The sequence below is a fragment of the Podarcis gaigeae genome (assembly GCF_964106915.1).
Source record: "Podarcis gaigeae genome assembly, chromosome: 5".
NCBI lineage: Eukaryota > Metazoa > Chordata > Lepidosauria > Squamata > Lacertidae > Podarcis > Podarcis gaigeae.
Window position 1 is genome coordinate 29,298,620 of NC_139681.1, and position 27,748 is coordinate 29,326,367.

Genomic DNA, 27,748 nt, shown 5'->3' on the forward strand with positions numbered 1-27,748 from the left:
CAATCCCAGTAAGCTAATGTAGGGGCCCTTGACCACAAGCAAGTCCAGTTGCCGTGTCCGCCCTCGGTATTGCACCCTGAAGGTCCCCATCCCCATTGTGGGGACCTTACGTTTCTGGAAGTCCCGGAGGGTGAATGGGGCCGGCCTGAGTTTGAGACCTCCAGTAGGACACAGTTTCCTTAAGGTCCTTGCTGAGATTATGGATAGAGTTGAACCCATGTCAAGCTCCATGCAGCATGGGGCCCCCTCTATCCGTACCTCTACATAAATTTTCTCTACGTTGGGGTGGGGCAACTGGTATACCTGGAAGTCCGTGAGCTCCGTCGAGTTGCCTTGGTGCGTTGGGCCCCGGGACCTGGGGCTCTTGGATTGGTCATCTGGTGCCTGGCGTCGGGTGGGCCGAGCCCGACACACCCGGGCGATGTGTCCCAATTTTCTGCACTGCCTGCACTCTGCGTTGCGGAAACGGCAGGTCCTCCTCTCATGACTTTCTCCACAGCTTGCGCAGTTCCCTCCTTCTCATCAAGGCAGCTGTGGTATGTGGGCTGCTTGAGTGCGCTGCTGTACTCGGTGCACCTCCTCTCTGTTGGATCCTGAGTCGTCGGTGAGGTCTTCGTGGTGGACCCTCGGTTGGGACGGCTGGCTCGGCCGTGCCTCTTGCGTCGACCTCTCGGCAGCTTCCGTTGCCAGGGCCTCCTCCAGAGCGACCTGGAACGTTAGGTTCTTCTTAGCGTAGAGGCGTCGTTGCAGCTTCTCATCCTTTAGGCCACCGACGAGGCGGTCATGAAGCATGTTCTCCAGCTCTGAGAAGTTGCAGAACCGGGCAGCTTGGCAGAGAGAGGTCACAAACCCAGTTATGGTTTCCCCAGGGGCTTGCCGCTTTGCGTAGAAGGCATTTCAACGAGCCACCACTGAGGGCTGTGGCGAAAAGTGCCCCTTCAGCTGTTCCATTACTGTTTTGTATGGAACAGTAGCGACGTCTTCAGATGCAAGGAGAGCCCGGGCGATTTCAAATGTCTCCTCTCCGCAGATGCTGAAGAATATTGCCCTCTTCTTGGCGTCTTCTGCATCGGTGACCCCTTTGGCTTCTAGGAGGAAGGTGAAACGGGAGGCGTACGCTTCCCAGTCTCCAGATGCTGGCTTGAACGGCGAGAAGCTGCTGTCGGTTGCCATTCTGAGTTCCTTGTGTCCCGGAGCTGAAGCCTGGATACACAGTGCGAGGCAGCAGTGCGGCAGGTGGCAGTGCTGTGTGTGGCAGTCAGCTCAGCGGGATCCCATCCTCGTCGCCAGTGAAATATACTCAGATTCGCAAAGTGATTTCATGCTCTTTATTCAGCTCATAGTGGTGAGGAGGAATGAATCAAAGTCCCCTCAAAGTATCTGCTTTATATACATTATTTACACAATGGGCTGCACATGATTGGCTAATTCTGGAATTCTACTGTAAGCCAATCAGGTTGTGGATTCACTTCTATCTGGAGCATGATTGGGTGGTTCCTGCCAACCAATCATACTGCTGCATTGTTCTAAGACCAATCAGACTGCTGCATTCTGAATCCTATTGTTCTAGGACCAATCAGACTGCTGCATTCTGAATCCTGTTGTTCTAGGACCAATCAGACTGCTGCAGTTTGGATCCTATTCAACTCAGTACATAACATATAACTTTTAAAAATCTGCTTCAGCTCCTTGTTTTTCTGACAACCCTAAACACTCAGGAAGCCCATTGAGCTTGTGGGGAAAGATAGCAATTCATGATGATAATGAACATTAGCGACATTTTGCATGCGCACACACACACGCAAACACACAGGGAACACATTAATTCTGCTATGGTATTAAGGCTGTGCTGAAGAGTAGTATATACATATTTTAAGTAAAAATTAAATATTTATTATATTATTTATTAACAATACTTATATACTGCTCAGGGGATGCATAATAAGAGTACAGGTCCAGGGCTGTCATACACTGTCAACAACAACAACATTAACAATAATCTCAAACCTTATGGTGGGAGACTCTAATGGTATATCCAAACCTGTATTCAGCAAGAAAGTAAAACCTTTGAAGAGCTGCTTTCTCTTCATGATAGAGGTAGGTCCACAAAGCAGTTGAAATAACAGGCATAAAGCTGGAATAATTTGAAAGTTCTTTCATATATCAGATCCAGCTGTTTTATCTTAGTTTGTTAACTGACTTTAAAGCAGAGTTTCTGGTTTAGGCGTAATGGGCAGTTCTGGTTCAATGCAAGAAAGCATCTCTGGGTGAAGGCAGAGCACGCAGTCAGAATGTTTGTCCCTGACTTTTATGAAGCTGGGGATAAACATCTAAATGACTGCCTCTGGCTAGAGGACAACCTTACAGAAAAACAGGGCCTGCTCTCTATTTTTTTTTTAACAACGGTATCAAAGAGATTACCGAAACCAGTGCTGCCTGTCAAGCAAGCCCCTCAATGACTATTCTCTCCAGATGACCAAGCAACTGTGATCCAAGTCTCTTTGAATTTCTTTTATTGATGTCCCTCTCCAGTGAAAACATAAAAAATGAGCCCCTACTAATTGCATATGAAATTATTCATCTGTTTTGCTTTAATGCTATTCCAGTCCTACAGTATTAATTCCCTTTTAGTTGGTGGTTTGTGTTGGACATACAACCGAAACTTAACATGATTCTTATATTGGAGAGAAGATAAGAATATCTTGTTTATTGAATACAGTTCTTAAACTCAAGGAGTGCTCTCTCTCTCTCTCTCTCTCTCTCACACACACACACACACACACACACACACACACACAAAACCTTAGCACACAAGCATACACATTAACTGTGGGATAACTAACTTCATATAACCAACATGCTTAAGTCTAATTGATGCATGAAGGGGTTAATACCATAGAATAAGCAGTCCTGGCAGGCTTAGTGAGGTCACTTCCCCTTACCATGGGAGGAAATGGTTAATCAAGCCTATTGTTCAACCCCCAGTCTACCAGAGAAGCTCAGCATTTGAGGAGCTCTGAGCTGATTGCTGCAGTTCAGAATACATGGCTCTTACAAGCCACTCTTGATTTCCTAATTTAGGAACTTTCAGCACTTTGGAACTAAACTTAGTTTATTGCCTGTGCAACTTTTTCTGAATGCTGTATGGAAAATCACTTGAATTCGACCTTTGGATAGCTTGTAAGTAAACCTTTTTTGTGTGTGCCAAACTGTGTGTTTTTTTCTATGCTGGGGGAAGAGGAGAACTTTGGATGAAACTAACAGGGGCATATTTTAAGGGTCTAACAGCCTATATTTTAATGCTTTACTTGCTGCATATTTGGTTATTTTAAATCTCTGCTGGGGTTCTCTCACCAAAGAGTACTTGCCCCAAACTTGGATCTTTGCATCTAGGAATTCTCCTTTTATATCTATATTTTTCCTTGAACCAACATAAACTCATACATGAACAGCATTGGCTACAGGGGTATTGTTGCAAGGGACAGGTGCTCTGACTAGGAAATGACTAGGAGCTTAGAGTGACAAAGAGAAGGCAAAAAGTAGGAGTGTGGCTGTGGTATCAGGTGTGTTAAGCTGCTTCAGGTGGATGTTTGATTATAAGAGGCTTGCCATGTTTTCAGAGGAAGAACACACATGAGCACTTGAAACAGAAAGAACATACCTGAGTACATAACTCATAAAACATCCGTTTTGCAACTTGTTTTTATTGTACTTAATGGTTTTACATTAATTGCAATTAAGTTTTTTTTAGAAAAATGAAACACATTTAACATTAAAATATGTAACATTTGCCAACTATGTATCATTATTAGTTGTTCATAAGTAGTCCAACTTTACATCAGAGAAAGAACATTCAGCCTAGTGCTGTTCTGAAAATTTCTGCATTTTTTTACCATTCTCCAGTGAAAATTATTAAAGACAAGAGAGAAATTCATTGAGAATTTCATGGTTGGGGTACAGTGGTACCTCGGGTTACAAACGTTCAGGTTTCAGACGCTTCAAGTTACAGACTCAACTAACCCAGAAATAGTACCTTGGGTTAAGAACTTTGCTTCAGGATGAGAACAGAAATCATGCAGCAGTGGTGCAGCGGGAGGCCACAGTAGTTAAAGTGATACCTCAGGTTAAGAACAGTTTCAGGTTAAGAACAGACCTCTAGAACAAATTAAGTTCTTAACCTGAGGTACCACTGTACATTGTTTTTTGTGCACTTTTACTTGACTTTTGAGGTGGCCAACAAGTGTTTGTGGATGTTCTTTCATTCATTTTACAAATCATCACTCTTGTATCCCTCCCAGTTGCTCATGCAATCAAAGCCCAGGGGAGGATATCATGATTTAATTCCTCCCATAGGGCTTTTTCAGATCAGGAGCGTGAGCAGCTGGGAAGGCTGCAGAACGCTAGAGAAAAGTTTACCAGAAGAAAAAACACACACGCCACCCTTGGTCACCTCACAATAATAAGTTATGCTCAAAACTGCAAACTGACTGAAATTCTAAATAAATTCTCAAGTGCTATGAGAATGAGACAAAAAAAGAGGAAGGCATTTTACAGAGGAAGAAAACTTTCAAGAAACTGGAGGATAGGCACAGCACTAATTCACACTGTATGGCACCTAATTGTGGATTCCGTAGAACAAATCCTGTCATTCACAGTAGTTGAATATCTGACTTACTTCAGAAGCGTGAGCTAAAGTTACAACTGTCCAACCTACTGATCAAAATTAACATAGATACTATGGATTTTTACCCTTCTTTTCCAAGTGTCTCTCACAGGGCAAAGGTCAGTGGCAATGAACAATGGGGAAAAGGTCTGCAAAAAACCTGGCACTCCCACTGGTTCAAATCTCTCAGAAATTCTGTAGACTATTGGCACCATCAAGTCTCCCAAGTAACCCAAACAATTAAGATATCAATAGACTATAGTTTTTAAAGAAGTAAAAAATGGACTTCCCCTCTTTTTGAGAATGAACATCTGTACCTCCACAAAACCTCACAGCAAGCAGGTCATCAGCAAAGAGGAAAATCTCTTCAGCTGAAGACTTTACTAATGGCCCAATCTCTGAAGCAAGGGACACGGGGGGTAAAGGTCTTCGAAATTTAGACACTGGAGCAACTCTGCAATAGCATGTTAGAAGGATCTGACAAAGACTCTCTTCTTGGCTTCATAAAGGTTCCTTGGGCCACATAGTGACCTTCCTTTCCCTTTCATAACAGGCATGGAGGAAGTGCTTGTCCATAATTCTTACTTCAAGGACATTCACTGAATAATGTAGTGGTTTTCAACCAGTGTACCGTGGCACCCTGGGGTGCTTTGAATGATGGTCAGGGTTACTGCAGGCAACACTGGCCTCTGTCCCACTTTCCTTTCCTCCCTCCTCTGATACCATCTTGCCCCTCTGCTTCTCAAAAGCTTGCACGGCTGTTTGTTGCAGCAATCCTGGCTACAAGCTTCCCTGGTGAATGGTGCCTCTGGGGCTGGCCAGGGGGTGCTGGTTGCCAGGAGCTGAGGCGACCGTGGAAAGAGGAGAGGAGGCTGAGTGAAGACTCCACAAGGGAGGATGTTTGAAAAGGGATGAGGGGCTGCCGGCTTTGCAGGCAAGGGGTGACATAACTGGGCTTCAGAAGTTTGGAGTACGTTTCCCCACAGGGGAGCCACAGAAAGAATGTAGCTGGTCAAGGGAGCTGTGGACTCAAAAAGGTTGAAAACGTCTGGAATAATGTATTCTTAAGTTGGTATGACAAAAATGATTGTGTCATGGGTGACATGCATCACCCAAGTCTGCCCAGAAGGAAATTCCATCAAGTACAATGGGATTTACTCCCAGGAAAGTGTGTATAGGATTGCTTTACACATTTCAGTTTGTTTTGAAAATCATTCTGAATATGTGACCGGGACTTCATTTTCACATTATTTTGGACCACACTGTTGGAACTGTAGTTATCAGATTACAAGCATTGCTTTTATTCCCTAGAGCCCCATCAGGGTGAAGGGGTTGGTAGCAACAACATCATAGCAATGCAAAAATGTGGCCTTGCAGCCTAACCCACTGGGTGATTTATTTATTTTTAATTTGGAAGTGACTACCACTGGGTTCAATTGGGCTTGCTTGAGAGTAAGGCAGCAATCCTATACACACTTTCCTGGGAGTAAATCCCATTGTACTTGATGGAATTTCCTTCTGGGCAGACTTGGGTGATGCATGTCTGTTTAAGAGTACACGGTACAGAATTACACCGTTACATTTCAGACAGCTGGTTTGCTTTCAGGCACTAGTCACTACTTAACCGTGACTCTGAAATCTCTGACAGAATATCATGGGCTGTTTCTTACACTGACACTTTTACACTAAAGTTTATTTTCTCAGCCTTATGCACATTTCACCTACTGTTTATTACAGTGTTTTCTCTATCAGTGCAAAGAAAAAACAAACAAAGAACCTAAAACCAATAACTATCAAGGCACAATTTTAAAGATACATGCTGATATACAGGAAAAAAGGAGGAAGGGAGAGAAATTATAATCTAGTTGTGTATTGATTCTGTAAACATTTGCAAAGAATGCCAAAATGCATGGATGTTTCAGCAGTGCAATTTGGGATGAAAAACTGGATCTGTCGGGATCCAAGTTTTGCACAATACGTTATTGGGAAAGTGCACCCAGGGCATCCATTTTCTATACAAATAGTTATTTTTAATACTCTATTTCCTTGAATTATAGTGGACTTTACTTTTCCCACAGAGAGCACTAAGCTAGCATAACAATGAAAGTCATTGTGGTTTATTTACTGGCTGATACTAGGCACTCCGCTTCCTCAGAGGGAATTTGCATTTCAATGTTTTTTGTTGCAATTGTTTTAATAACTGGCAATACTTATCCCACAGCAATTTCACCAGTGTGTAGAAAAGATTGGGAGATGGGTTCCCCCATACAGACAGCACATGCAAATGTCAGAATCATGTTGCTGTTCTGATGCATTTGTTTGGGGCAAGTCACATAAGCACTGAGGCACAGAAATTTCTGGCATGAATCTCTAAACACAACTTGAACATTGTGGAATAGGTCACACACTGGTGTCAGCTCTTAAGGCAGGGGGAAAGTGGCAGTGTTCATCTAATGGTGTTTAACAGAAAGCAAACTCTGCCTGTACATCTTTAGGAGCAGACCAGTTGCCCTAGTACAACCTATGCACTGTCATATGGCTACATGAATGGATAGGAGAAGAAACAGATGTCAAAAGACAAATTTATTATGAGCAATATGAACAGCTGTACAAAGTACAGTTGTGTAGCCTAATAAATGTTGCCTTATTTTTCCATTATTTTCAGTCTAGTGCCAGATAAATACACAGAACAGAGCTTTGCTGTTACCTGTATTTTGTATTACATTACATCAGGGAATTAAATTAAATCAGGGAAGAGCATGGAGTTATCTCTGTATGTGGACAGCTAGTTTTGATTGTCTGTTGTGCCTTGAGTCAAGAACAGTGGAAGAGCTAAAAGGAATTTGGGGACAAAAAATTCTCAATCAAATTCTCCTAGCCTGAGTTTTCTTGCTGAAATTTAATTCTGTCATGCCCCCCACAACACATTCTCAGTGATGTATTGCTGATATACTTAAAAGGTATTTTATTAGAAATGAATGTTTTAAAGGAGAGTTGGTAGATCCATCACACCATATAACTCTTGAGGTTGAGTTTCAAAAAGGAACTGTAAAAATGTGAAAATGTTTGCAATCCTGTGTGTCAGATTATTTCTGAAACTTTGCTGAATTTTGAATGCATTTGAAATTTCTTTGGGGCTCTAAGGATCAGTAAATAACTTTGCAGACAGTTCTCTTGTAACACTTTCTTTTCATGGTGTATTTGACTTAACACAGAGAGAGGAAAGCTACAACCCAATAGTTTCACCATATCACATTTTTTAGTACAGCAGGATAAAATGAATTAGGACTTAAGGTACTGTCTCTGTAGTTCTATTGCTTGGGTTTCCCCTGTCTCCTCAAATGTTTATCCAAATGGGACAGGGCAGGAATCCATTATAAATTAATTTCTATATGGAGTATGGCATTTCCAACTTGTTCAAGCTCTGTCTCCTCTTGTATTCAGCACCCCTTATATCCAAGCCACTTATGTGTTATTGCTGTTTTGATTTAAAAGCCTCACTATATGCCAACCCCCCCCCCCATATATGTATGATATGTATAAAACAGTCAAGCTCCATGCAGTACTATATTCCTGCATCAAAATTTTAAGGAGATGTCTGCTGTTGTGGTTTGCAGAGGATTAAGTGGTTTATTGGTTTCTGTGATCATCCCACCTCTGATACACAGGCTTCTTTCTTTCTTTCTTTCTTTCTTTCTTTCTTTCTTTCTTTCTTCTTCTTACATGGTTCACAAACCTGGATATCCCTTTCCACCACTCCAGAGGGCCTTCTGGCAATTCCCTCACTGCGAGAAGTGAGGTTACAGGGAACCAGGCAGAGGGCCTTCTCGGTAGTGGCGCCCACCCTGTGGAATGCCACCCATCCAATGTCAAGGCAATAAGCAACTATCTTATTTTAAAAGACATCTGAAGGCAGTTTTTCATATTTAATGCTGTATTGTGTTTTTAATATTCAGTTGGGAGCAGCCCAGAGTGGTTGGGGAAACCCAGCCAGATGGGTGGGATATAAATTATTATTATTATTATTATTATTATTATTGCTTCAATTCAATACAAGAAGGCCTTGTAATTGGGCATATTTGGAAGACCACTACCACTGTATTTTGAGGAGGAATGATGTGCCACAATCTCCCAGTTAATGCCCCAAAGGTACGTAAAAGCACAGACCCGGAGTTGGCACTTGCTCATAGTTATAATATTACAATTTGTAGACTAGAGTTCTGAAAGAGTTGCTCATATTTTGCTAGAATCAGCAATTATTATAGAAAGGTCTCCCCACGGGAGATGTGGGGCCACATGCTGTTTAAATGTTTAAAGGAAGAAGAAGAAGAAGAGTTTGGATTTGATATCCTGCCTTTCACTCCCCTTCAGGAGTCTCAAAGCGGCTAACATTCTCCTTTCCCTTCCTCCCCACAACAAACACTCTGTGAGGTGAGTGGGGCTGAGAGACTTCAAAGAAGTGTGACTGGCCCAAGGTCACCCAGCAGCTGCATGTGGAGGAGCGGAGATGCGAACCCAGTTCCCCAGATTACGAGACTACTGCTCTTAACCACTACACCACACTGGCTCTCCTGGATCTTAAAGTGCTCTGTAGACTAGCATGGGAATGTTCCAACCGTCTCATCAATCTCTCTCTTTGTAATCTGCATTTTGTTTTGACTGTTCCTTGGACCTTGCCGGACATCAGCATTGACAGGGTCGTGGAATGTGACTCAAACGCAGATGATCAAGGGTCACCGGCACTACCAGATAGTATAAAAGGCTCATGTCCACTTACGTCCAGTGAGAATTTCAGTGCAGACCTCACTGTTGATACCGGGTACTGCACCCATTGCCTGTGAGGAGTTCGAACCTGTAGTCTGCCTTGGAAGAGAGGGGATTCTCCAGCAGCAGAAAGGGCCATATGAACTTCTTGCTTTGCTCTTTATTTTCCTAATCTTTTAAATAAACCTTTTAAAGAGCAACTCTTGTTGTAGAATCATAGAACTGCAGAGTTGGAATAGACCCCGGCGGCAATCTAGTCCAACCCCTGCCTTGCAGGAATATGCAGCTGTCCCATAAGGGGATCAAACATGCAACCTTAGCATTATCAGCACCATGCTCTAACTGACTGAGCTATCCCAATGGCTGTCTGAATCCAAAAGAACCTTTGGAAGCCAAAACCTTTGGCAGAACAGGTCCCAAGGACAGCCCCTTAAAAGAACTGTGCTATGAGGGGGAGATGCTCTCTTTGCTGTTTGTGTTATTTTTGCTGCCTTTCTCCCTTTCATACACAGATGGATGAATCAATATTGGAAAATTGGGAAAGTTGTTATTTATGATGACCGGCAATAATGCACTGGCATGGAAGCGAGCGTTCCCACTGTTGCCGGAGCATTCAAAATGCTAGTTCAGTCTTCAGATGTAATGAGGCATACAGTAATGGGACCACTGAAGTAAATAATGTGCTTCATAGCCCACTCCTGTTGTACTATTAAGAAGAGAAGGATTCATCTCTTTTGCACTCCATGCTCCACCGAGTAAGTAGCTCATGTTCTCTCTAGAACTCCCTGGCCAAACTCCCCCAAGCAGAGATGACATAAAGATTTTAAAAAACACCTTCTGAATACATGTAATTTAAAGTAATAATTTTTGTATCTCATGGAGTTGTTGTAGCGCTATGCAGAGTAGAACAAGTTTTAATTGAAAACAAAGAGGTGCAGTAGCTCTTCCTATGAATGGAATTGCTCTGTGGAAATGTTCTGAAAGTGGACAGAGGTGTAGGTCAGTAGAAGAACACAGGCTTTGTATAAAACAAGGCTAAGTCCCTGGCATCGCCAAGCAAAGCTAGAAAAGACCCTTGTGTAAAACCCTGGAGAGTTTCTACCAGTCAGTACAGGCAACAACTGATTGGTGCGCATCTGAGTGACACGCAATCGCCATGCATGCACAGCGCCAAGCCTGGAAGTAGCTCAAAACATTGTAAAGATGTGATGAAAAGGTTTGGAAAAGGGTGTTAGGGGTCAGCAAGGGGAGGGTTTTTTTAAAAATTATTCAATCATTTTTTAGATACAAATAACAACCGCAAAAGACACATACAGTGGTACCTCAGGTTAAGTACTTAATTCATTCCGGAGGTCCGTACTTAACCTGAAACTGTTCTTAACCTGAAGCACCACTTTAGCTAATGGGGCCTCCTGCTGCTGCCACGCCGCCGGAGCATGATTTCTGTTCTCATCCTGAAGCAAAGTTCTTAACCCGAGGTACTATTTCTGGGTTAGCGGAGTCTGTAACCTGAAGCGTATGTAACCTGAATCGTATGTAACCTGAGGTACCACTGTACAACAAAAACAATAATAAGAATAATAACACAATTTGACAATTCAGATTTGAATTCACTGATATACCTATGACTACACCTTTTTAACAATATTTTCCCACCTCTCTCTCCTCCCCCTACTTCCCACCACTATCCGCCTTATCGCTTAAATATTTGTTCCAGATTTCTTCATATTTATCCATTCTTATTTTGCATCGACATGCAATTCATTCGTATGTAGCTAATCTGTCCATATTATCAATCCGTGTGCTCAATGGAATCTTTTTTGGTCAGCAAGGGGAGGTGTGGCAGAGTGGGCTTACGTGCATTCCGCCAATGCACATTGGGGTCCAGAACATTACCGTCAGGTGCTGGTGTGGTTGCTCGAGTGTAAAGAGGCAAGACTCCAACCTGTCTTTTCCAGGCTTTATTCTTGGTGCAAACTATTTACAGTGAAGAGCGTTGTAAGTTCATGTCTGGCTCAATCTTTAGCAGAATCTGGGAATGGTCAGTCTTTGTACCTCCCCCAGCATAAAAGTTGCGTCACCCCCAACCTTTTCTGCCCCTCCCTGTGCCAAAGCCTACTGCGCAGAATGGGCGCTGGCAGGGGCGTACTTCCCGCCTCTCCGGTTTGCTCAGGCTCGGTGTTGAGGCTCTCCGTAGCATTCCCTGGTCCCTGCACCTCTTCTTCACTAGAGGTGGGGCTTCCCTCCTCGCTGGAGGAGGAGCTGCTTTGTAAAATTTTCGGAGGCTTCCTATAACACAACTGCCCTTCCATCTCTCGCCTCTGAGTTGATGGCAGTTCCCTGACAATAACCCCCCCCCGCGCAAAACAGAGATTGCTTGTATAGACAATACAAATATGGAAGGATCCCTGATCAGATTCAGCAGGAGGGTATGTTCTCAAACACAGGAATCCAGCAATCTCTGGAATGTTTGTACCCACTGGTACATAAATACTATTCCAATGTTGTCCCAATCTGTTTCCACCCCTTAAAAATGCTTCATGTTGGTGGTTTAGAAGGAACATAAGAAAACAGGAAGCTGCCTTATCCTGAGTAAGACCATTGATCCATTTACCTCAGCCTTGTCTACATTGATTGGCAGCAGCTCTCCAGCATTTCACACAGGGCTCTACAAGTGACAAGGGCACAGGAAGTTAATGTCTCCCTTCCTTCCTTTCATTTCATTTTTTCAACTGGAATTTCTGTCATTTCAATCTGTTGTAGAAGAGATGTGTGAACAATAATAGTTCTGTGACTTCAAGAAACTTCCTCACTCCATCCCTGTAACTAGGGATGTGTGAAAGCTTCTGGATAAATTTTTGCTAACATATTGAAAGCCCTATTGTCTTTTACCTGCTCTGCAGTTTTACATGCAGAAGAGTCTAAACTTGCTATGAATTTTCCTCTGGTGCCAAGAAGGGATGCATGAAACCCCATTGAGAGTTCTAATTGAAAATTTGGCTTTCATCAAAAATTCTTCAGAGGTTTCACCTAAAGATGAGCTGCCAAATTCTCTTCAAATATCACTGCTTGCTAGTTATGTTTAGGAATGGATGGATCAGTCTGTTTTCAGACCATGTCAATTTCAGATGTAGTTGTTCATCAGGTTGTTTCATTCCATTTGTGCATTAATGTGTGAACTTTTTTTAAAAAAATAAAAATACAAAAACTCATATTTAAATATGTTTTTGACACATTTAAATACACATTTTATCGCAGTGTTAGCATTTCTAGATGTACTATATTCTAAAGCATGCATGCTTAATTAAATTTGGTACATTGTACCAAATTTCATTTCACCAGTACTACATCTCCCCCCCCCCCCCTTAGCTTAAAATTATACGGCAAAATTCAGAAAAGTGAGATAGTACCAATTCATGGATTAGTCCAGGAGCTGCAAATTAGGTCAGTTCACTTAAAAATGCAGACCAAATGAGATTCTCCTCCATCACTGTGCATGAAACCAAAGATAAAATATAATTTAAGCTGAATAACTTTCCTTAGTTGATCTGTCAGGAAAATATTCTGCACACCATCCATCAAGCAATCTGTGTGCTCGGCACAGCAAATCACCCTCCTGCTCTCTCTTAACTTTCATATTTAAACAAAACTCCTGCAATGCAAACAGCCAGCCGTACCAGATGCTTCGACACAGATGTTCTGTCCAAGCATATTGCCTTGGTGTTCCAAAGGCATTATCTTGAGTCCTCCCTCAACGTGACAGTTGTTTCATTTCACCTGTTGGAAGCCATCTTCTTTCACAGATGGTTATATTCAGTTCACTGACAAAATATGCAAATGGCGATGGGTTATATCTACCTAGTCCGCGCTATTATCACCCAACGCTGCTGCAGCTTCCTTCCAGCTCATCCAGTTCTGCAAATCCTTGCCCTTTGTGGAAGGGACGAGTTTGCCAAGTGCCCAAGGGGGTCTATTTAGACCTGAATGTCTACTGACATGGAGAGATGACATATTGCTGCTATAATTCTGAGGTGTGAACCCACCAGGCTGGAAAGGATTAGCAGAGAATCCTCTCAGCTCCAGGCCCAACAACTGAACTACTCTCTTTGCTCAAGCTGCTGGCAAGGAAACATAACAGACCAAAGCAGGTCAGCAGCCCAGGGATTGGCTCTAAGCTGTTATTAACTGTCAGCCTGCTCAAAGGCTCCTGATTTAGAAACTAACATAGGAGGTAGAGGAAAGTCAGCATTATATCTATATTGTATTGTGCTCGTTGTGGTGAAATCTCTAACACCGATTTGACTCATCTGGTGTGAGCGTTTCAGCTAATTCCAAATATGCGTATTTATTTCCCACACTGATATTCCACCACTCTGCCAAGCACTCAAGGTGTTTTATGTTTTATAATAATGGCCTGCAATCTCGGAAGACGGGATACAAATGGGAATTTGATGAGAGGAAGAAGGAAACTAAGCTTATGCAGGTGTCAGTGCTTTCATAGGATTACACATCATGAAGTCCCATAACGGCCAAATGGAATGATTGTTGTGGGATACAGTCCTGGGAGGGGGAGGAGCCAAATGGCAGTTGCTCTGAGGGCTTCTTGCTGTGTCATTTCTCCATCTGCTTCATCCAGGTATGATGGCAGCTGATGAAGGTGGTTTTGGAAGAGGAGGAGCAAAATAGCAGTTGGCCTTACCTGAGCTAATGGAGGGTGCCTCACTTCACTCTCTTGGAAGAAGCTAGTTGATGGACACAAGGGTGCATAAAAATGCTTAGTCAGACTCAAGGCTGGGGAACTTGTGACATTCCAGATGTTGTTGAGCTACAGTACCCATCATCCTGTCATGTTAGCTGGGGCTTATGAAAACTGGAGAGGCTAAAAACTTCCATAGAATCTCAGGTTTTCTACTCCCTGATCTAGACTTTGACAGGGTTGCTGTTCATTTAAGACAGAAAATTTTGCTGATTTTGGCTTGTGTCATGGAATCATTGTGACATGATAACCACTAGGGGCCAAAAGCTGCAACAAGCAGGGGGATGAATTTTACATATTGACTTGAAGTAACGAGGGAATTTCCTGGCTTCCAACTTCTCAGAGGGATGATGGGAGGTGTCCAGCAATATTTGGAAAGCCACAAGTTCTCTATCTCTGCCGAAAGATGTAGGGTTATCATACACTAGGGGTCAGCAACCTAAAGCCCATGGGCCACAAGCGGCCCATGGGAGTCATTTAACCAGCCCATGGACCCCCGCTGCCCACTCAGGGACAGCCTTCCGCAACGCTGGCCGGCTTCCCATTGGCTGCAGGAAGCTCCTGCAGCCAATGGGAAGCTGTACACGTGTCCTCCGCGCCGGAAGGAGAGCCGGAAATAGCGTTTGTGCATGTGTGCATGCATGCGCACTCCGGCCCACTGCGGTGTCTGCAGGACTGTGAACTGGCCCAAGCCACAAAACTTTTTCAACTCCTGTCATACACTATACCAAAAAATGCTTAGTTTTAATCAGTGCTATTTTTCTAGAAAAAGAGGTACCAGAACTCACCATGAACGTCTCCCATATTCACTTATAATGGCAATGGCACCCACCTGAGAGCTGCAAGAGCTGAGTTCCAGTGAGTTCCTGCTCAAAAAAGTCATTATTTTAATTACCGTGTGTTGTCACATAAACCTTAGGAAAGTGGCATGCTGTATAAGCTTAACCTTACAATGATGCCAACAAAAAGTTTTAAACATCACATTATGTCTTGAAACCAGAGACTGCTGGCTCGGGAAAAGGGCAGAGTTTTGTCAGATTAAAAGTGACAATGTATTTTATAGATAAGGCATTTTTTAAAAAAATCTCAAATTACCTTTCTATAATCTCTGTAACCTTTACCCTCCATGACTCTTACTTCCATCCTTTACGTTTTTAATATCTTGACCTACTGAGAGAAAAGTTCAAATTCTCTGTTGGTTTTTTAAAGAAGAAAAGTTCTTTTAAATGCTGGTGGGAAAAGATTGCTGCAGAGTCATCATTCCCTCTGATTACAAGTCAATTTAGCATGGGTCAAAAATGGGTTTGATTTCCAAGACTGTGTCCCAATGTATTATGAAGGTTCAGAGCCAACAGTGCTCAGCATCGCACCTCCAAACTACCCTTGTGATCATCTGAGAGAATGAAAATGTAAAAAGAAGGTACAGGTGAGGCTTCAGCAAGTGGCACAGTCAGGATTGAAAAGGTTCAAAGGAACATGGACCTTGGTAACATTTCCCTCCCTAGAATGTCAGTGGACTAATGACTTAATACCTGATTTGAGAAGCTGCTTCAGAGACTTGGTGTCTCGTAATCTGATCACCCTGCACTCAATAAGGTGTCCATGAGTGCTATGGCTATCTGCTCCAGGTTTGGTCTGAAGGACATGAAAGGAGAACAGTGGCCTTGAAGTAGCCCATAAAAAGCTAGCATGCACGCACACACAAATGCAATTTTTTTGTGTGGAATTTATAATGTTGATGAAACAGATACAAGAGCAGAGATGGACACAGCAGCTAATTCTGTCCCATTATGGATGTTACTAGCATTTGATTATAGATGTGCCCTGTGGCATGAAATCACGTTCCAAAGGGTGCATTTTGTTCTGATTTGCGCTGCACTTATTACACAGCTTTTACATGTATGTATTTTTTTATGCAGTGCTGCTTTTTTTGGGGGGGGAGAAACAAAAGAAAAAAGCGCTGGGTAAAAGTGCTGTGGGTAACAGCACAAAATGCCTGTCATAGACAGAAAGAAAAAAGAGAGGTGGTGCTACTCTGTTAACAGCAAATACTGTCACAAAAAAGCATTGGCATCGTGTGAAATACGTACTGTGTGCACATTTTGCCCATAGAAAATGCACTGCAAAATCTGGAGTTGTGAGCAATCCAAGTGGGAGATGTGTTCTGATCTGCAGGGAAGTTTGGAAGTGTTGAATCTGGAAAAGTGTATGATACAAAAAAAGAGACTAGATCTCTAACACAGAGCTACGAAATGTCAGATTCCCAAGCAAACCCACATTTTAGAAATAAGCATTTGCTTTTAGATCTCATACAAAACATGCCCTGTATTTTATGCACTATGTCACAGGAAATTTGGGACCCGTTGCCTGTCAAATCCAGCATCCCATTACCTGACACTGATGACAGATATACTTTGCTCCCCATGATTGAACACAATTTCAAGCTTTGGGATTTTCATTAAACCATCTTTGAACAAAAAACATCTCCCTCCCCCTCAAAAAAAACCTTCCTGTATCAGAGATAAGGATCATGGCAGAGTGGGTCTACATAATCTAAAGTTGACAATGTCGTCCTACAACAGGTTTGCATATATTCATAAATATGTTGAGGCAGCCACAAGCTTCAAATTACCTGTCTTTTTGTTTTTTAAGTATAACAAGGAATGGTTTTTACTGTTCCAGGAAATAAGCTTTTTAAAGTCTTCAGTCAACCACTGAGTTCTGTTGTGAAGGAGATCAACAACTAAATAGGTGTGAAGGGATCTTCTAACAGCTGCTAACTTTTATATTTTTTCCAGAGCCAGACTTTGGCTGGATCTAGACACTTAAAAAACGGTTTCAGGAAAACATGTTGTAAACGTCATAATAGGAAATCATGTTCCTGAAAGACAGAACTCCACAGCACCATCTGGTGTCACGGTGTTATAACACATTTAAAACACTCCTCACCCCTTTCTTTTTAATAATGAAGATGAGTCCTTGATCACTGCAGCATCACCCAAATCCAGACCTGGGATGAGGAGTTTCCAGCCAAGCTGACACACCAACTCCATGGGACTGAGGTGTCTTCAGCCCCCTCAATATTTGTTGGAAGGGAACTGAGGAGGCCGAGCGTGGAGCTGAGTTTGACGCAGCTTCAGAGGTTGGCTCCTGCTGAGCATGAGAGATGAGGAGCCGCCGGCCATTGAAGCCGCCTCATCCTGGGCTCCACTTTCGGCCTCCTCCCAATGATGTGACATCGAACGTGTCGCACATTGCACACACATGTGATGCATCCTGGGCCCTCTCAATCTTGGGTGCAAGTTGACACCTCTGCAGCCAAGAGTCCCTCTTGTCTGCTAGAACCAGAACTGGAGAAGTGCAGTATGCAGAAGTCCACAATGCCTATGTACTGTCTCCGGGATCAAAGACAGCATGCCTATGAATTACCAGCCACTGGGAAACTACAGCAGGAGAGGGCTACTTGTGGGCTTCCCATAGTAGTAGTAGTAGTAGTAGTAGTAGTAGTAGTAGTAGTAATAAATTTATTATTTATGCCCCGCCCATCTGGCTGGGTTTCCTCAACCATTCTGGGTGGCTCCCAAGAAATTAAAAACAGAACAAAACATCAAACATTAAAAGCTTCCCTAAACAGGGCTGCCTTCAGATGTCTTCTAAAAGTCAGGTACCGGTAGTTGTTTATTTCCTTGACATCTGATGGGAGGGTGTTCCACAGGGTGGGTGCCACCACCGAGAAGGCCCTCTGTCTGGTTCCTTGTAACCTCACTTCTCACAGTGAGGGAACCGCCAGAAGGCCCTTGGAGCTGGACCTCAGTGTCTGGCCTAACGATGGGGGTGGAGACGCTCCTTCAGGTATACTGGGCTGAGGCCGTTTAGGGCTTTAAAGATTCACACCAACACTTAATTGTGCATAGGCATCTGATTGGCCACTGTGAGGCGTTAGATGGGTCTGTGGTCTGATCCAGTTGGGTTATTCTTATGTTCTTAAGCTCTGTTGACCATGAAGACCAGAAGGGCAGTGCTGCTTGTATTTAGATCAGTCTTGGCCAATGCAGAGGCTTTGTTGGAAAAGTGAGTTCCTTTCGTAGAGGGGATTGGGTGGGGGGTGTCACAGGGAAAGGTGTAAGGGGATAACCTTTTATGTAACTCTCATTGAGTAACAATGAAGAAAGTGAAGGCAACTCAGTTGCCCTGCTTCTTCCCCACCCCTTTTCTTTACAGTTTGTAAAAGGCAGTGTTGGGTTTGTTATAAGCAAAGTTTGTCAGTTAATGAAAGAAATCTATGTTAAAGAAATCAAGCGTCCAAGAATCATCATTCCTGTTAAAAATTCCTTGGCTGTTGTAATAGGCTATATATGTTTAACATTCCTCTTTCCATCTGTGCACGAATAGAGCTCCTATGCCAAGACAAGGGGAAGCAGCCATAGCTTATTGGTATGGCCGAAACCTTGCAGGCATGGGAGCCTAATTCAATTGCTGGTATCTCCTACAAAAAATATTCAGGTAGCAGTGTAGGGACTGCACCCTATTCTCAGTTCCCAGGAACTGTTTTGCTAAGGGCCAAATTTGATGTGATAACTCACCTGCAATCAAGTGAATAATAATAATAGTATTAATTATTAATTATTATTTTATTATTCAATTAAAACATTCCATGGGGGCTGCAATACCATTTTAGTAAGAATGACAGCCACCGGGCAACTCCCAATAAAATATTGTTGTTGTTCATTTAGTCGTGTCTGACTCTTCGTGACCCCATGGACCAGAGCACGCCAGGCACTCCTGTCTTCCACTGCCTCCCGCAGTTTGGTCAAACTCATGTTCGTAGCTTCGAGAACACTGTCCAACCATCTCGTCCTCTGTCGTCCCCTTCTCCTTCTGCCCTCAGTCTTTCCCAACATCAGGGTCTTTTCCAGGGAGTCTTCTCTTCTCATGAGGTGGCCAAAGTATTGGAGCCTCAGCTTCAGGATCTGTCCTTCCAGTGAGCACTCAGGGCTGATTTCCTTAAGAATGGATAGGTTTGATCTTGCAGTCCATGGGATCTTTATGGATCACTGCCTTGCCATGGCAAAGGGGGTTGAATAACTCAGAGAAGCTATGAGCTATGCCGTGCAGTGCCACCCAAGATGGACAGGTCATAGCGGAGAGTTTTGACCAAATGTGATCCACCTGGAGCAGGAACCAGCAAGCCACTCCAGTATCCCTGCCAAGAAAACTCCATGGACAAAGACAACAGGCATATAAAAACAAAATATTAAAATCACAATAAAACCCTCAAACATTAAAAACTTCTCTGAATAGGCCTGCCTTCAGATGTCTTCTAAAACTCATATAGTTGTTTAACTGTTTGGCATCTGGTGAGAGGGCACTCCACAGGGTGGGTGCCACTACCGAGAAGGCCCTCTGGCTGGTTCCCTGTAACTTCACTTCTCACAGTGAGGGAAATGCCAAAAGGCCCTTGGAATTGCTCCAATAGGACAATTTTTGTCCAGATGGCAGCAGAGAAGAAGAGATTAAACCCATTTCCTGCTGCCCCAATGAAAACGGCCCCTTCACCTGCTATTGCTACTTTAAAATAGTAAAGTGTGGTGTAGTGGTTAAGAGCAGTAGTCTTGTAATCTGGGGAACTGGGTTCGCGTCTCTGCTCCTCCACATGCAGCTGCTGGGTGACCTTGGGCCAGTTACACTTCTCTGAAGTATCCATAGGCGCCGACTCCATGGAGCCTGAGGGGGCCCGAGCCCCCTCAAAAAATCGTTTGGGGGGGCTCCGCCCCCCCAATAATTTAATAAAATTATTAGTTATATTATGCTTTGTAAAATCACAAAATTATGTTGGTATTTTTTATTTTCCTTGTTTGACGATAGTTACCTTTTAAAATACATTCAGTAATGAGTTAAAACAAAGCCACTCCCGATCTAGAGAGGGGGTGGGGTTGCGGGCTCTCGACCCATCAACAATCTCGCGGGGCTGGCGTGAGCCACGCGAGAAGCGGGGATTCCCCCTAGCTCATTAATATTCACCGCCCACGGCGGCAGCCAATCGGCTGCCGCAAAGGGCAGGCCCTCACAGGTTCACTTAAGGTCGGGGCAGCCCGGGGCTCGCCCCTTTCGTTCCCCCAGCAGCAGCGGTTTGGAGGTCTTGGGCCCCCCCAATATTTTTTATAAGTCGGTATGGGCCCCCGCCCCCCCCCCCAATATTTTTTATAAGTTGGCGCCCCTGGAAGTATCTCAGCCCCACTCACCTCACAGAGTGTTTGTTGTGGGGGAGGAAGGGAAAAGAGAATGTTAGCCGCTTTGAGACTCCTTAAAGGGAGTGAAAGGCGGGATATCAAATCCAAACTCTTCTTCTAAAATAAAATAAAAAAGATTGCTGATACATTTAGCACCACACCTACTTTGACCCTTAGTCACAGGCTTCCAGCCTCAATGAAAGGTTTGATCCCAGTTCAAGTTTTAGACTTCCTGACAATTCTCTCCTTTGTGTTATATGTTTAGCCTTTGGTCCAAACAGTTATCTTTTCTTATATGATACATTCTGCTCCACTGATCATTCATCTTATACGATGATAGAGACCTGGATGGTGTTATTGCTTCAGTTAAACCTTTGACCTGGTTGAGCTTTAAGTAAATCATGACTCTCCCTTACTTGGTATTTTAACTGTGTCGGTCACATTAATGTTTTAAAATTTAAAAAACACCCTTTCACTTGTTTGATATAAACATGCATCTTATCCCTGAATAGCCATAAGTACATTGCTCTGATCTAATACACCAGTGGCACTTTATCCCTCTTTTCCTTTTAACTGCTCTTCCCCACTGTAGCTGAAACAGAAGTGTAAAATGCTGAAATACTGCTATCAAGGTCAACAGTACCAGTAAGTATTGTGCACACAGAGAAAATTGGAAGTGTCCCCATTATGTAGGTTCATACGGAGGATATGATAGAATGGTAGCTTTGGCTGAGGATAAAAATCAAGTGAAAATGATACCCCTTGAAGTGTCTAATTGCATCATTTCATTTGTAATCACTGACCTTTCTTCCTTGCACAACGGAGAAGAGATAGGAAAGCAAATTCCTCCTTCCTCCTACCCAGCTTCATTTGATTTGGTGCCAGCAAAGGATTATTCACTCCTGGCCCCATCCTGGGCCCAGTTACAATATTGATGCTCAGTGCATTTCACTTGAATGTTTTTGAGCTTCATGGTGTTTGGTTTTATGTGAAAGCAAAGGATACCAAATAATATTCAAAAGGAGGAAGAAAGGACTTTCAAGCAGATATTGAAGGTTTCATTGACTCTGAACACACGGTAAGGTTTCGTTGGGGTTTTTTCAGCTGTCAGTAAAAATCTATATTGATATAAGAAGGGCAACAGCTGCAAGCTATCTGCGTAAAATACTTAGTCTGATGGCTTGACAAGAAATGACAATTGTCACATTTCTTCATTCAGCAGTAGAAGGAATCATGAGACATGAGTTCATTCTTTGTGATTTGATGATTGTGGCTACCCCAAAGACCTGAAAACTGGCGGACAGCAACTTATATCACCTGGGCCAAATCTGCCCCATAAATTGTATCTTCTGTCCCTAAATGGCCTGCTTCAAAGTAAAAAATAAAAAAAGTATGCACAAGCAACATTTCTAACAATAAGATTGGCAGCAGACCACTGGAGTGGAGGTGGAGCATGGTGAGTGGATCCCTCCTCCCTTGAAAAAAAAATTGCCCTCCAGCAAAATAGTTCATATGTGCATGCATGCTTGCATTCACTCTGATTGTGTTGTTGTCAGCTGACCTTGTAGCTTGGGTGAATTAGATTGGAACAATCACTTAGCTTCTGGAGTTCAGAGGCTTTATTCATGCAGGAACTATTTACAGGAGGAGTGGAAATGAGACAGAGAAAATATCACATATTGTCTGGAGAGAGCAACAAACAAAATGGCTCAGTTTTTTGGAGTGGACAAACAGTGCCCTTGTGTGGTTTAAAGTAACACATGCATTAACTGGAAGCTTAAGAGAAGGAAATGTATTTGCTTTTCTCCAATAGTCATGTGTTAGTGTGAGAGGAAAGGATCTCTGTCTCTCTGTGTTAGATGTGTGTCAATTACTGTGTGTAAATGGCTCCACCCACCCACCAGTATTGGTCACATGGCCTCCGAGGAGCAATCCACCTCCACAAGTGGACCATGGACCAAAAAGGTTGCTCACTTTTAAAAATATAGCTCCTTGAGGCTGCAGCTGTCTTTCTGTGGCACTAGAACACAGCTGCCATGTTCAGAATCAGATATGCATAAATAAAATATATAATGTGATTATCTCCAGCCCGAGAGCTGCAGCCAATCATGATTTTGGGAGTTCTGTACCTGCATGATGCATGCATTTTCAGAACTCATGCTTGCATCATTTTAACATTTTTTAGGCTCACCCATAAAATCTCTTAGCTGTACTCCGAAAAACATGCAAAGTGTCCCAGTGTCTGTCTTAACATGCTTAAACAGAACCATACTTGTTGAAGAGGCAGGGAGTTTTGCCCTGCTCCTCACTCTCACTCTCTGAGACAATGTTTGTAGTTTCCATATATTTTGAAGATGATGCCATAAAGGCCCAGTCATACTGTTCTGTAATGATGAATTAAATAATATCCCCTGGGTGTCATCCGTATTTTTAGCTGTCAGTTCCTTCTACCCTCCAGTTGCCTCCTCTGTGTGCTGTTTCTCATGAAGACATTAAAGGAGGTTTAGAGATCACAGGAGGCCTTTAGTTAGAGCAGCAGATAATGATTCTCAATTAGTTCAGGTAATGGTAGTTATCAGCATTTTGGAGGAAATGGAGCTTGAAATGTTTTGTGGATGAAAGGTGAGCGGAATCTCACAAAAGAGGGGAGGAAATGCTCCCTCCTGTTTATGCATGCGGTTTGTACAGAGATATTTCACTTCTTTGTACAATCTTTTGCTGGAAACAGTAGTTTATTGTTGAGTGACTTTAACATCGTTTTTTAAAAAGCAAAAATCCTTAAAGAATTGTCTTAAGGAAAATCTACTGAATCCAACAGCGGAGTCTACTGTCTGATGTGGGTGTAAACCTGGGTTGCCATGTGTCCTATTTCACAGAGGACAATGCACTCTTTGAAGGGCTGACCAGTCCTCTGTTTCCAGGGTAGGCAGATTTCAGACTTGCAGGATATATGTTGGTTTTGTGATTTGAACACCAAGGTCTACCAACCAGAGTCATGTGCAAAATTGTGGCATGTGGAAGTGCAGGACACAGAACTAAAAAGCGGACTGCCTCTGAGCTCAGCCTTGTTGGGGATCTGAGGTGAGATAGCCACAAAGTGGAAGTTGCTCCTGGTTCCAGTCACCACACAGCGGCTGCTTAAGGTACAGTGGTACCTCGCAAGACGAAATAAATTCGTTCTACGAGTTTCTTCGTCTTGCGGATTTTTCGTCTTGCGAAGCACGGATGCACCCTGGTATTAACGGTTTTAAGAAAAAGGAAACAAACTCGCAAGACGTTTAGTCTTGCGAAGCAAGCCCATAGGGAAAATCGTCTTGCGAAGCAACTCAAAAAACGAAAAACTCTTTCGTCTTGCGAGTTTTTCGTCTTCCGAGGCATTCGTCTTGCGAGGTACCACTGTATAAAACAGTTCACTGCTGCAGAAGATCAGGCTTCAGTAATACAGTTCTGGATACTGATACAGTGGTACCTCGGGTTACAAACGCTTCAGGTCACAAACGCTTCAGGTTACAGACTCTGCTAACCCAGAAGTAGTACCTCGGGTTAAGAACTTTACTTCAGAATAAGAACAGAAATTGTGTGTTAGCGGCATGGCAGCAGCAGGAGGTCCCATTAGCTAAAATGGTACCTCAGGTTAAGAACAGTTTCTGGTTAAGAACGGACCTCGGGAACAAATTAAGTTCTTAACCAGAGGTACTACTGTATATACATACAGCTTGTAGGTTTTGCAGATACAGATACAGATATATATGTCAAAAGCATGTCTGTTGCAACAGCAATTCAAGACTTAACACAAACTCTGACTCATGGACTCACAGACATGAGCTAACATGCCTTAATCACTGGACCATTGTTATGGCTGACCTTTCCCCTGTTGGTTTATCTCATACATCTCATACATATGGGTCCATGAATGAAATTAACCTCTTTCTCCATGTCCAGTTCCTCCAAGAAGCCCAAACTTTTTTTTTTCAGTACAAGATTGTGAGCTCAAAATCCTATCCCATAAAACCCACGCCTAGTTTTCCTCATCCCAAGCTTTCCTCATCTCAACAGCATCGGCTGTGGAAGAAGTGAGGATCAGAATGCTTTGCTGATCAACTGCGAATCATCCAGAGCTCTTCAAGTAGATCCTGATCTACCTTCTTTCCATCCCTGCTTTATTTGGAGGCATCTTTTGTTTGAAGGTCTGTCTTGTACAAAGCCAGTTTAAGGATTCAGAACCCTTAATAAGGGAGACAAGGCATTTTAAGGAAGTTTCATTAATGATTAATTTTAACTGATTTTATGCAATATATATGCTTTCTTGCTTTCCATAGTTTTTAGGTACACAGTGCAGAAACTTCAGGAATGACACAAAATATAAATAACTGAACAGGCAACTTGTTTGCAAATCTGTGCCTTCTTTTTTGTGATGGGTGGCTACCCTAGTGCAAAGGTGCATCCAATTTGCATCATTATGCTCATTCAGTCCCCACTCTGAATACAGCTTGTGATGCTGATAGGATCACACATCTAGGGCCAATAGTTGCTATGGGTGACTAGTTGTACTTTACTTTTAGTTGAGTTGAGATCTCAGTGCTTTCATACCCTAAACAATGAGTAACATAAGCATAAAAAATGCAATCATAACATTTTAATTTATTTTACAAGATAAAGACACCCACAAAGCAAAGCATATGCGCGCGCACGCACACACACACACACAATATATATATATATATATATATATATATATATATATATGCAGGTTTTGGTGTCCTCGGGTGTCTTCCCGTGTAAAAGTTGGGGTGTCTAGGCGACGTTTCGACGAGGTCTCACTCGTCATCTTCAGGCTGGTGCTTTCGGCTTCTTGTTACTGGAACAGAGCGGGATCTCAATGTTTGAGTTCCTATAAATACTGTAGAGGGGGTGTGGTGTCTAGCCTCCAATGTTCTGGGCAGAGAGGAAGTTCCCAGGCTAGTGTGCCTTTTCTTCTTTTGTTCCTTAATTACTTGAGAGATACCTTGAGTGATTTCTTGAGTGATATCCTGAGTACCACTTAGGTGGGTCATTAGGTGTGGATTAGTTGCTAAAGTCTTTGTGTCTTGGCCTCTTGAACTTTGTGAAGAGTTTTCCTGAGAAGATGGCTGTATTGCACTTAGTTGTGCTTTGGCTTGGCTTCGTGTATAGGGGCGAGCTGTGGTTTTGTGGCTTGTGTCAGCCAGATCTGTGTAGGGATTGCAGGGGGGTGCAGCATCCGGAGGTGCCACCATGGATTGGCTACTGGATGGTGTCAGTAATTCATCTGTGGAGAGGGTCTGGGTTTGGGTCTGGTGTGGTTGATTGGTGTTGGCGTTCTGTGTGCCTCTGGATCTGGTGTCAGTTTTTGTGGGGAGGGCTAATTTCCAGATGTCTGGCAAGCGGGATGTGTCGTCACGCTTGTTCATGTTGTGAGGGTGTTTCTCTATCTCGATGGCTTCCATGATTATTCTCTTGTGGTGATGTTCCGTGTTAAAGAGCAATTTGGAATCTGCAAAATTAATTTCGTGTCCTGTTTCTTTCATGTGTTGGAAAAGAGAGGAAGTTTTTTCTTCTTTTTTGACGGCATTCTTGTGTTCTGCGATACGTGCATTTATTCGTCTGTTTGTTTGTCCAATGTACGTGGCTGGGCAGACTTTGCAGGGTATTTCATAGATCCCTTGGTTTTCCAACTGGATTTTATCCTTGGGGTTTCTGAGGATATTGGCTATTTTTTGGTTGGTGCAAAAGGCTGTTTTGATATTGTGTTTATGGAGGATTTTGCTAATTTTATCTGTAGTGCCCTTGATATAAGGAAGGAGGGCCATGCCATTGTTTTCTTCTGTGTCTTGGTTTTTGGGGGGTGTTTCCTTTTGGATTAGCTTCGTAATCCTGTTTTGCTGGTATCCATTGGCAATTAACACATTTGAGAGATTCTGTAACTCAGTTGTCAAGTGGTCTTTGTCAGCCAGGCGTTTGGTTCTGGAGATGAGAGTCTTGGCTACGGAGTTTATTTGTGCAGGGTGGTGGTGTGATTGTGCATGTAAGTAGCGGTTGGTGTGTGTTTTTTTTTCTGGTAGATAGTGTGTCCTAGGGAGCCATCAGGTTTTTTGTAGATTAGGACGTCAAGGAAGGGAAGTTGGTTGTTGGCTTCTATTTCCATAGTGAATTGTATTTTGGGGTGTAAGTTGTTGAGATGTGTGAGGAAGCTATCCAGTTTTTCCTTCCCGTGTGGCCAAATTACAATTTTGCAGATTCCAAATTGCTCTTTAACACGGAACATCACCACAAGAGAATAATCATGGAAGCCATCGAGATAGAGAAACACCCTCACAACATGAACAAGCGTGACGACACATCCCGCTTGCCAGACATCTGGAAATTAGCCCTCCCCACAAAAACTGACACCAGATCCAGAGGCACACAGAACGCCAACACCAATCAACCACACCAGACCCAAACCCAGACCCTCTCCACAGATGAATTACTGACACCATCCAGTAGCCAATCCATGGTGGCACCTCCGGATGCTGCACCCCCCTGCAATCCCTACACAGATCTGGCTGACACAAGCCACAAAACCACAGCTCGCCCCTATACACGAAGCCAAGCCAAAGCACAACTAAGTGCAATACAGCCATCTTCTCAGGAAAACTCTTCACAAAGTTCAAGAGGCCAAGACACAAAGACTTTAGCAACTAATCCACACCTAATGACCCACCTAAGTGGTACTCAGGATATCACTCAAGAAATCACTCAAGGTATCTCTCAAGTAATTAAGGAACAAAAGAAGAAAAGGCACACTAGCCTGGGAACTTCCTCTCTGCCCAGAACATTGGAGGCTAGACACCACACCCCCTCTACAGTATTTATAGGAACTCAAACATTGAGATCCCGCTCTGTTCCAGTAACAAGAAGCCGAAAGCACCAGCCTGAAGATGACGAGTGAGACCTCGTCGAAACGTCGCCTAGACACCCCAACTTTTACACGGGAAGACACCCGAGGACACCAAAACCTGCATTCCTGTACCCGTGAAAATCTACGAAAGCAAATATATATATATATATATACACACACAGTCTATTCAGTTGCAATGGCATGTTCAGCTGTATATGTCAGGAAACTACTTTGCCCTTTTGTTGCAGTTTTATTTAATTTTTTCCCCTGAAGAATCAATACTTGTGTTGTGAAAGTCACTGTAGCCCTAGAGCTATTGAGTCTCTTCTAAAATTAATTTTATTTTCTAGTCAAAGGAAAATAGTTTGAAAATGCCTCTAATAAAGTAAAAAAAAATATTATTTCAATAAAATATAAGTTAGGATCCAATAGATGTT

At 43.0% G+C, this 27,748-nt stretch overlaps 2 long non-coding RNA genes across 2 annotated transcripts in view; one reads left to right on the top strand and one right to left on the bottom strand.

Moving 5' to 3' along the window:
* The window catches only part of LOC310845410, a 722,498-nt gene that overhangs the window by 375,789 nt on the left and 318,961 nt on the right, over positions 1-27,748 (top strand). The window lies entirely within an intron of this gene.
* Positions 10,276-14,814, bottom strand: LOC310845447. Its single transcript, XR_014564746.1, has 4 exons — positions 14,127-14,814; positions 13,105-13,248; positions 12,042-12,181; positions 10,276-10,404 (listed from the first exon to the last, which is right to left on the bottom strand). It is a non-coding gene; the product is annotated as an uncharacterized lncRNA (long non-coding RNA).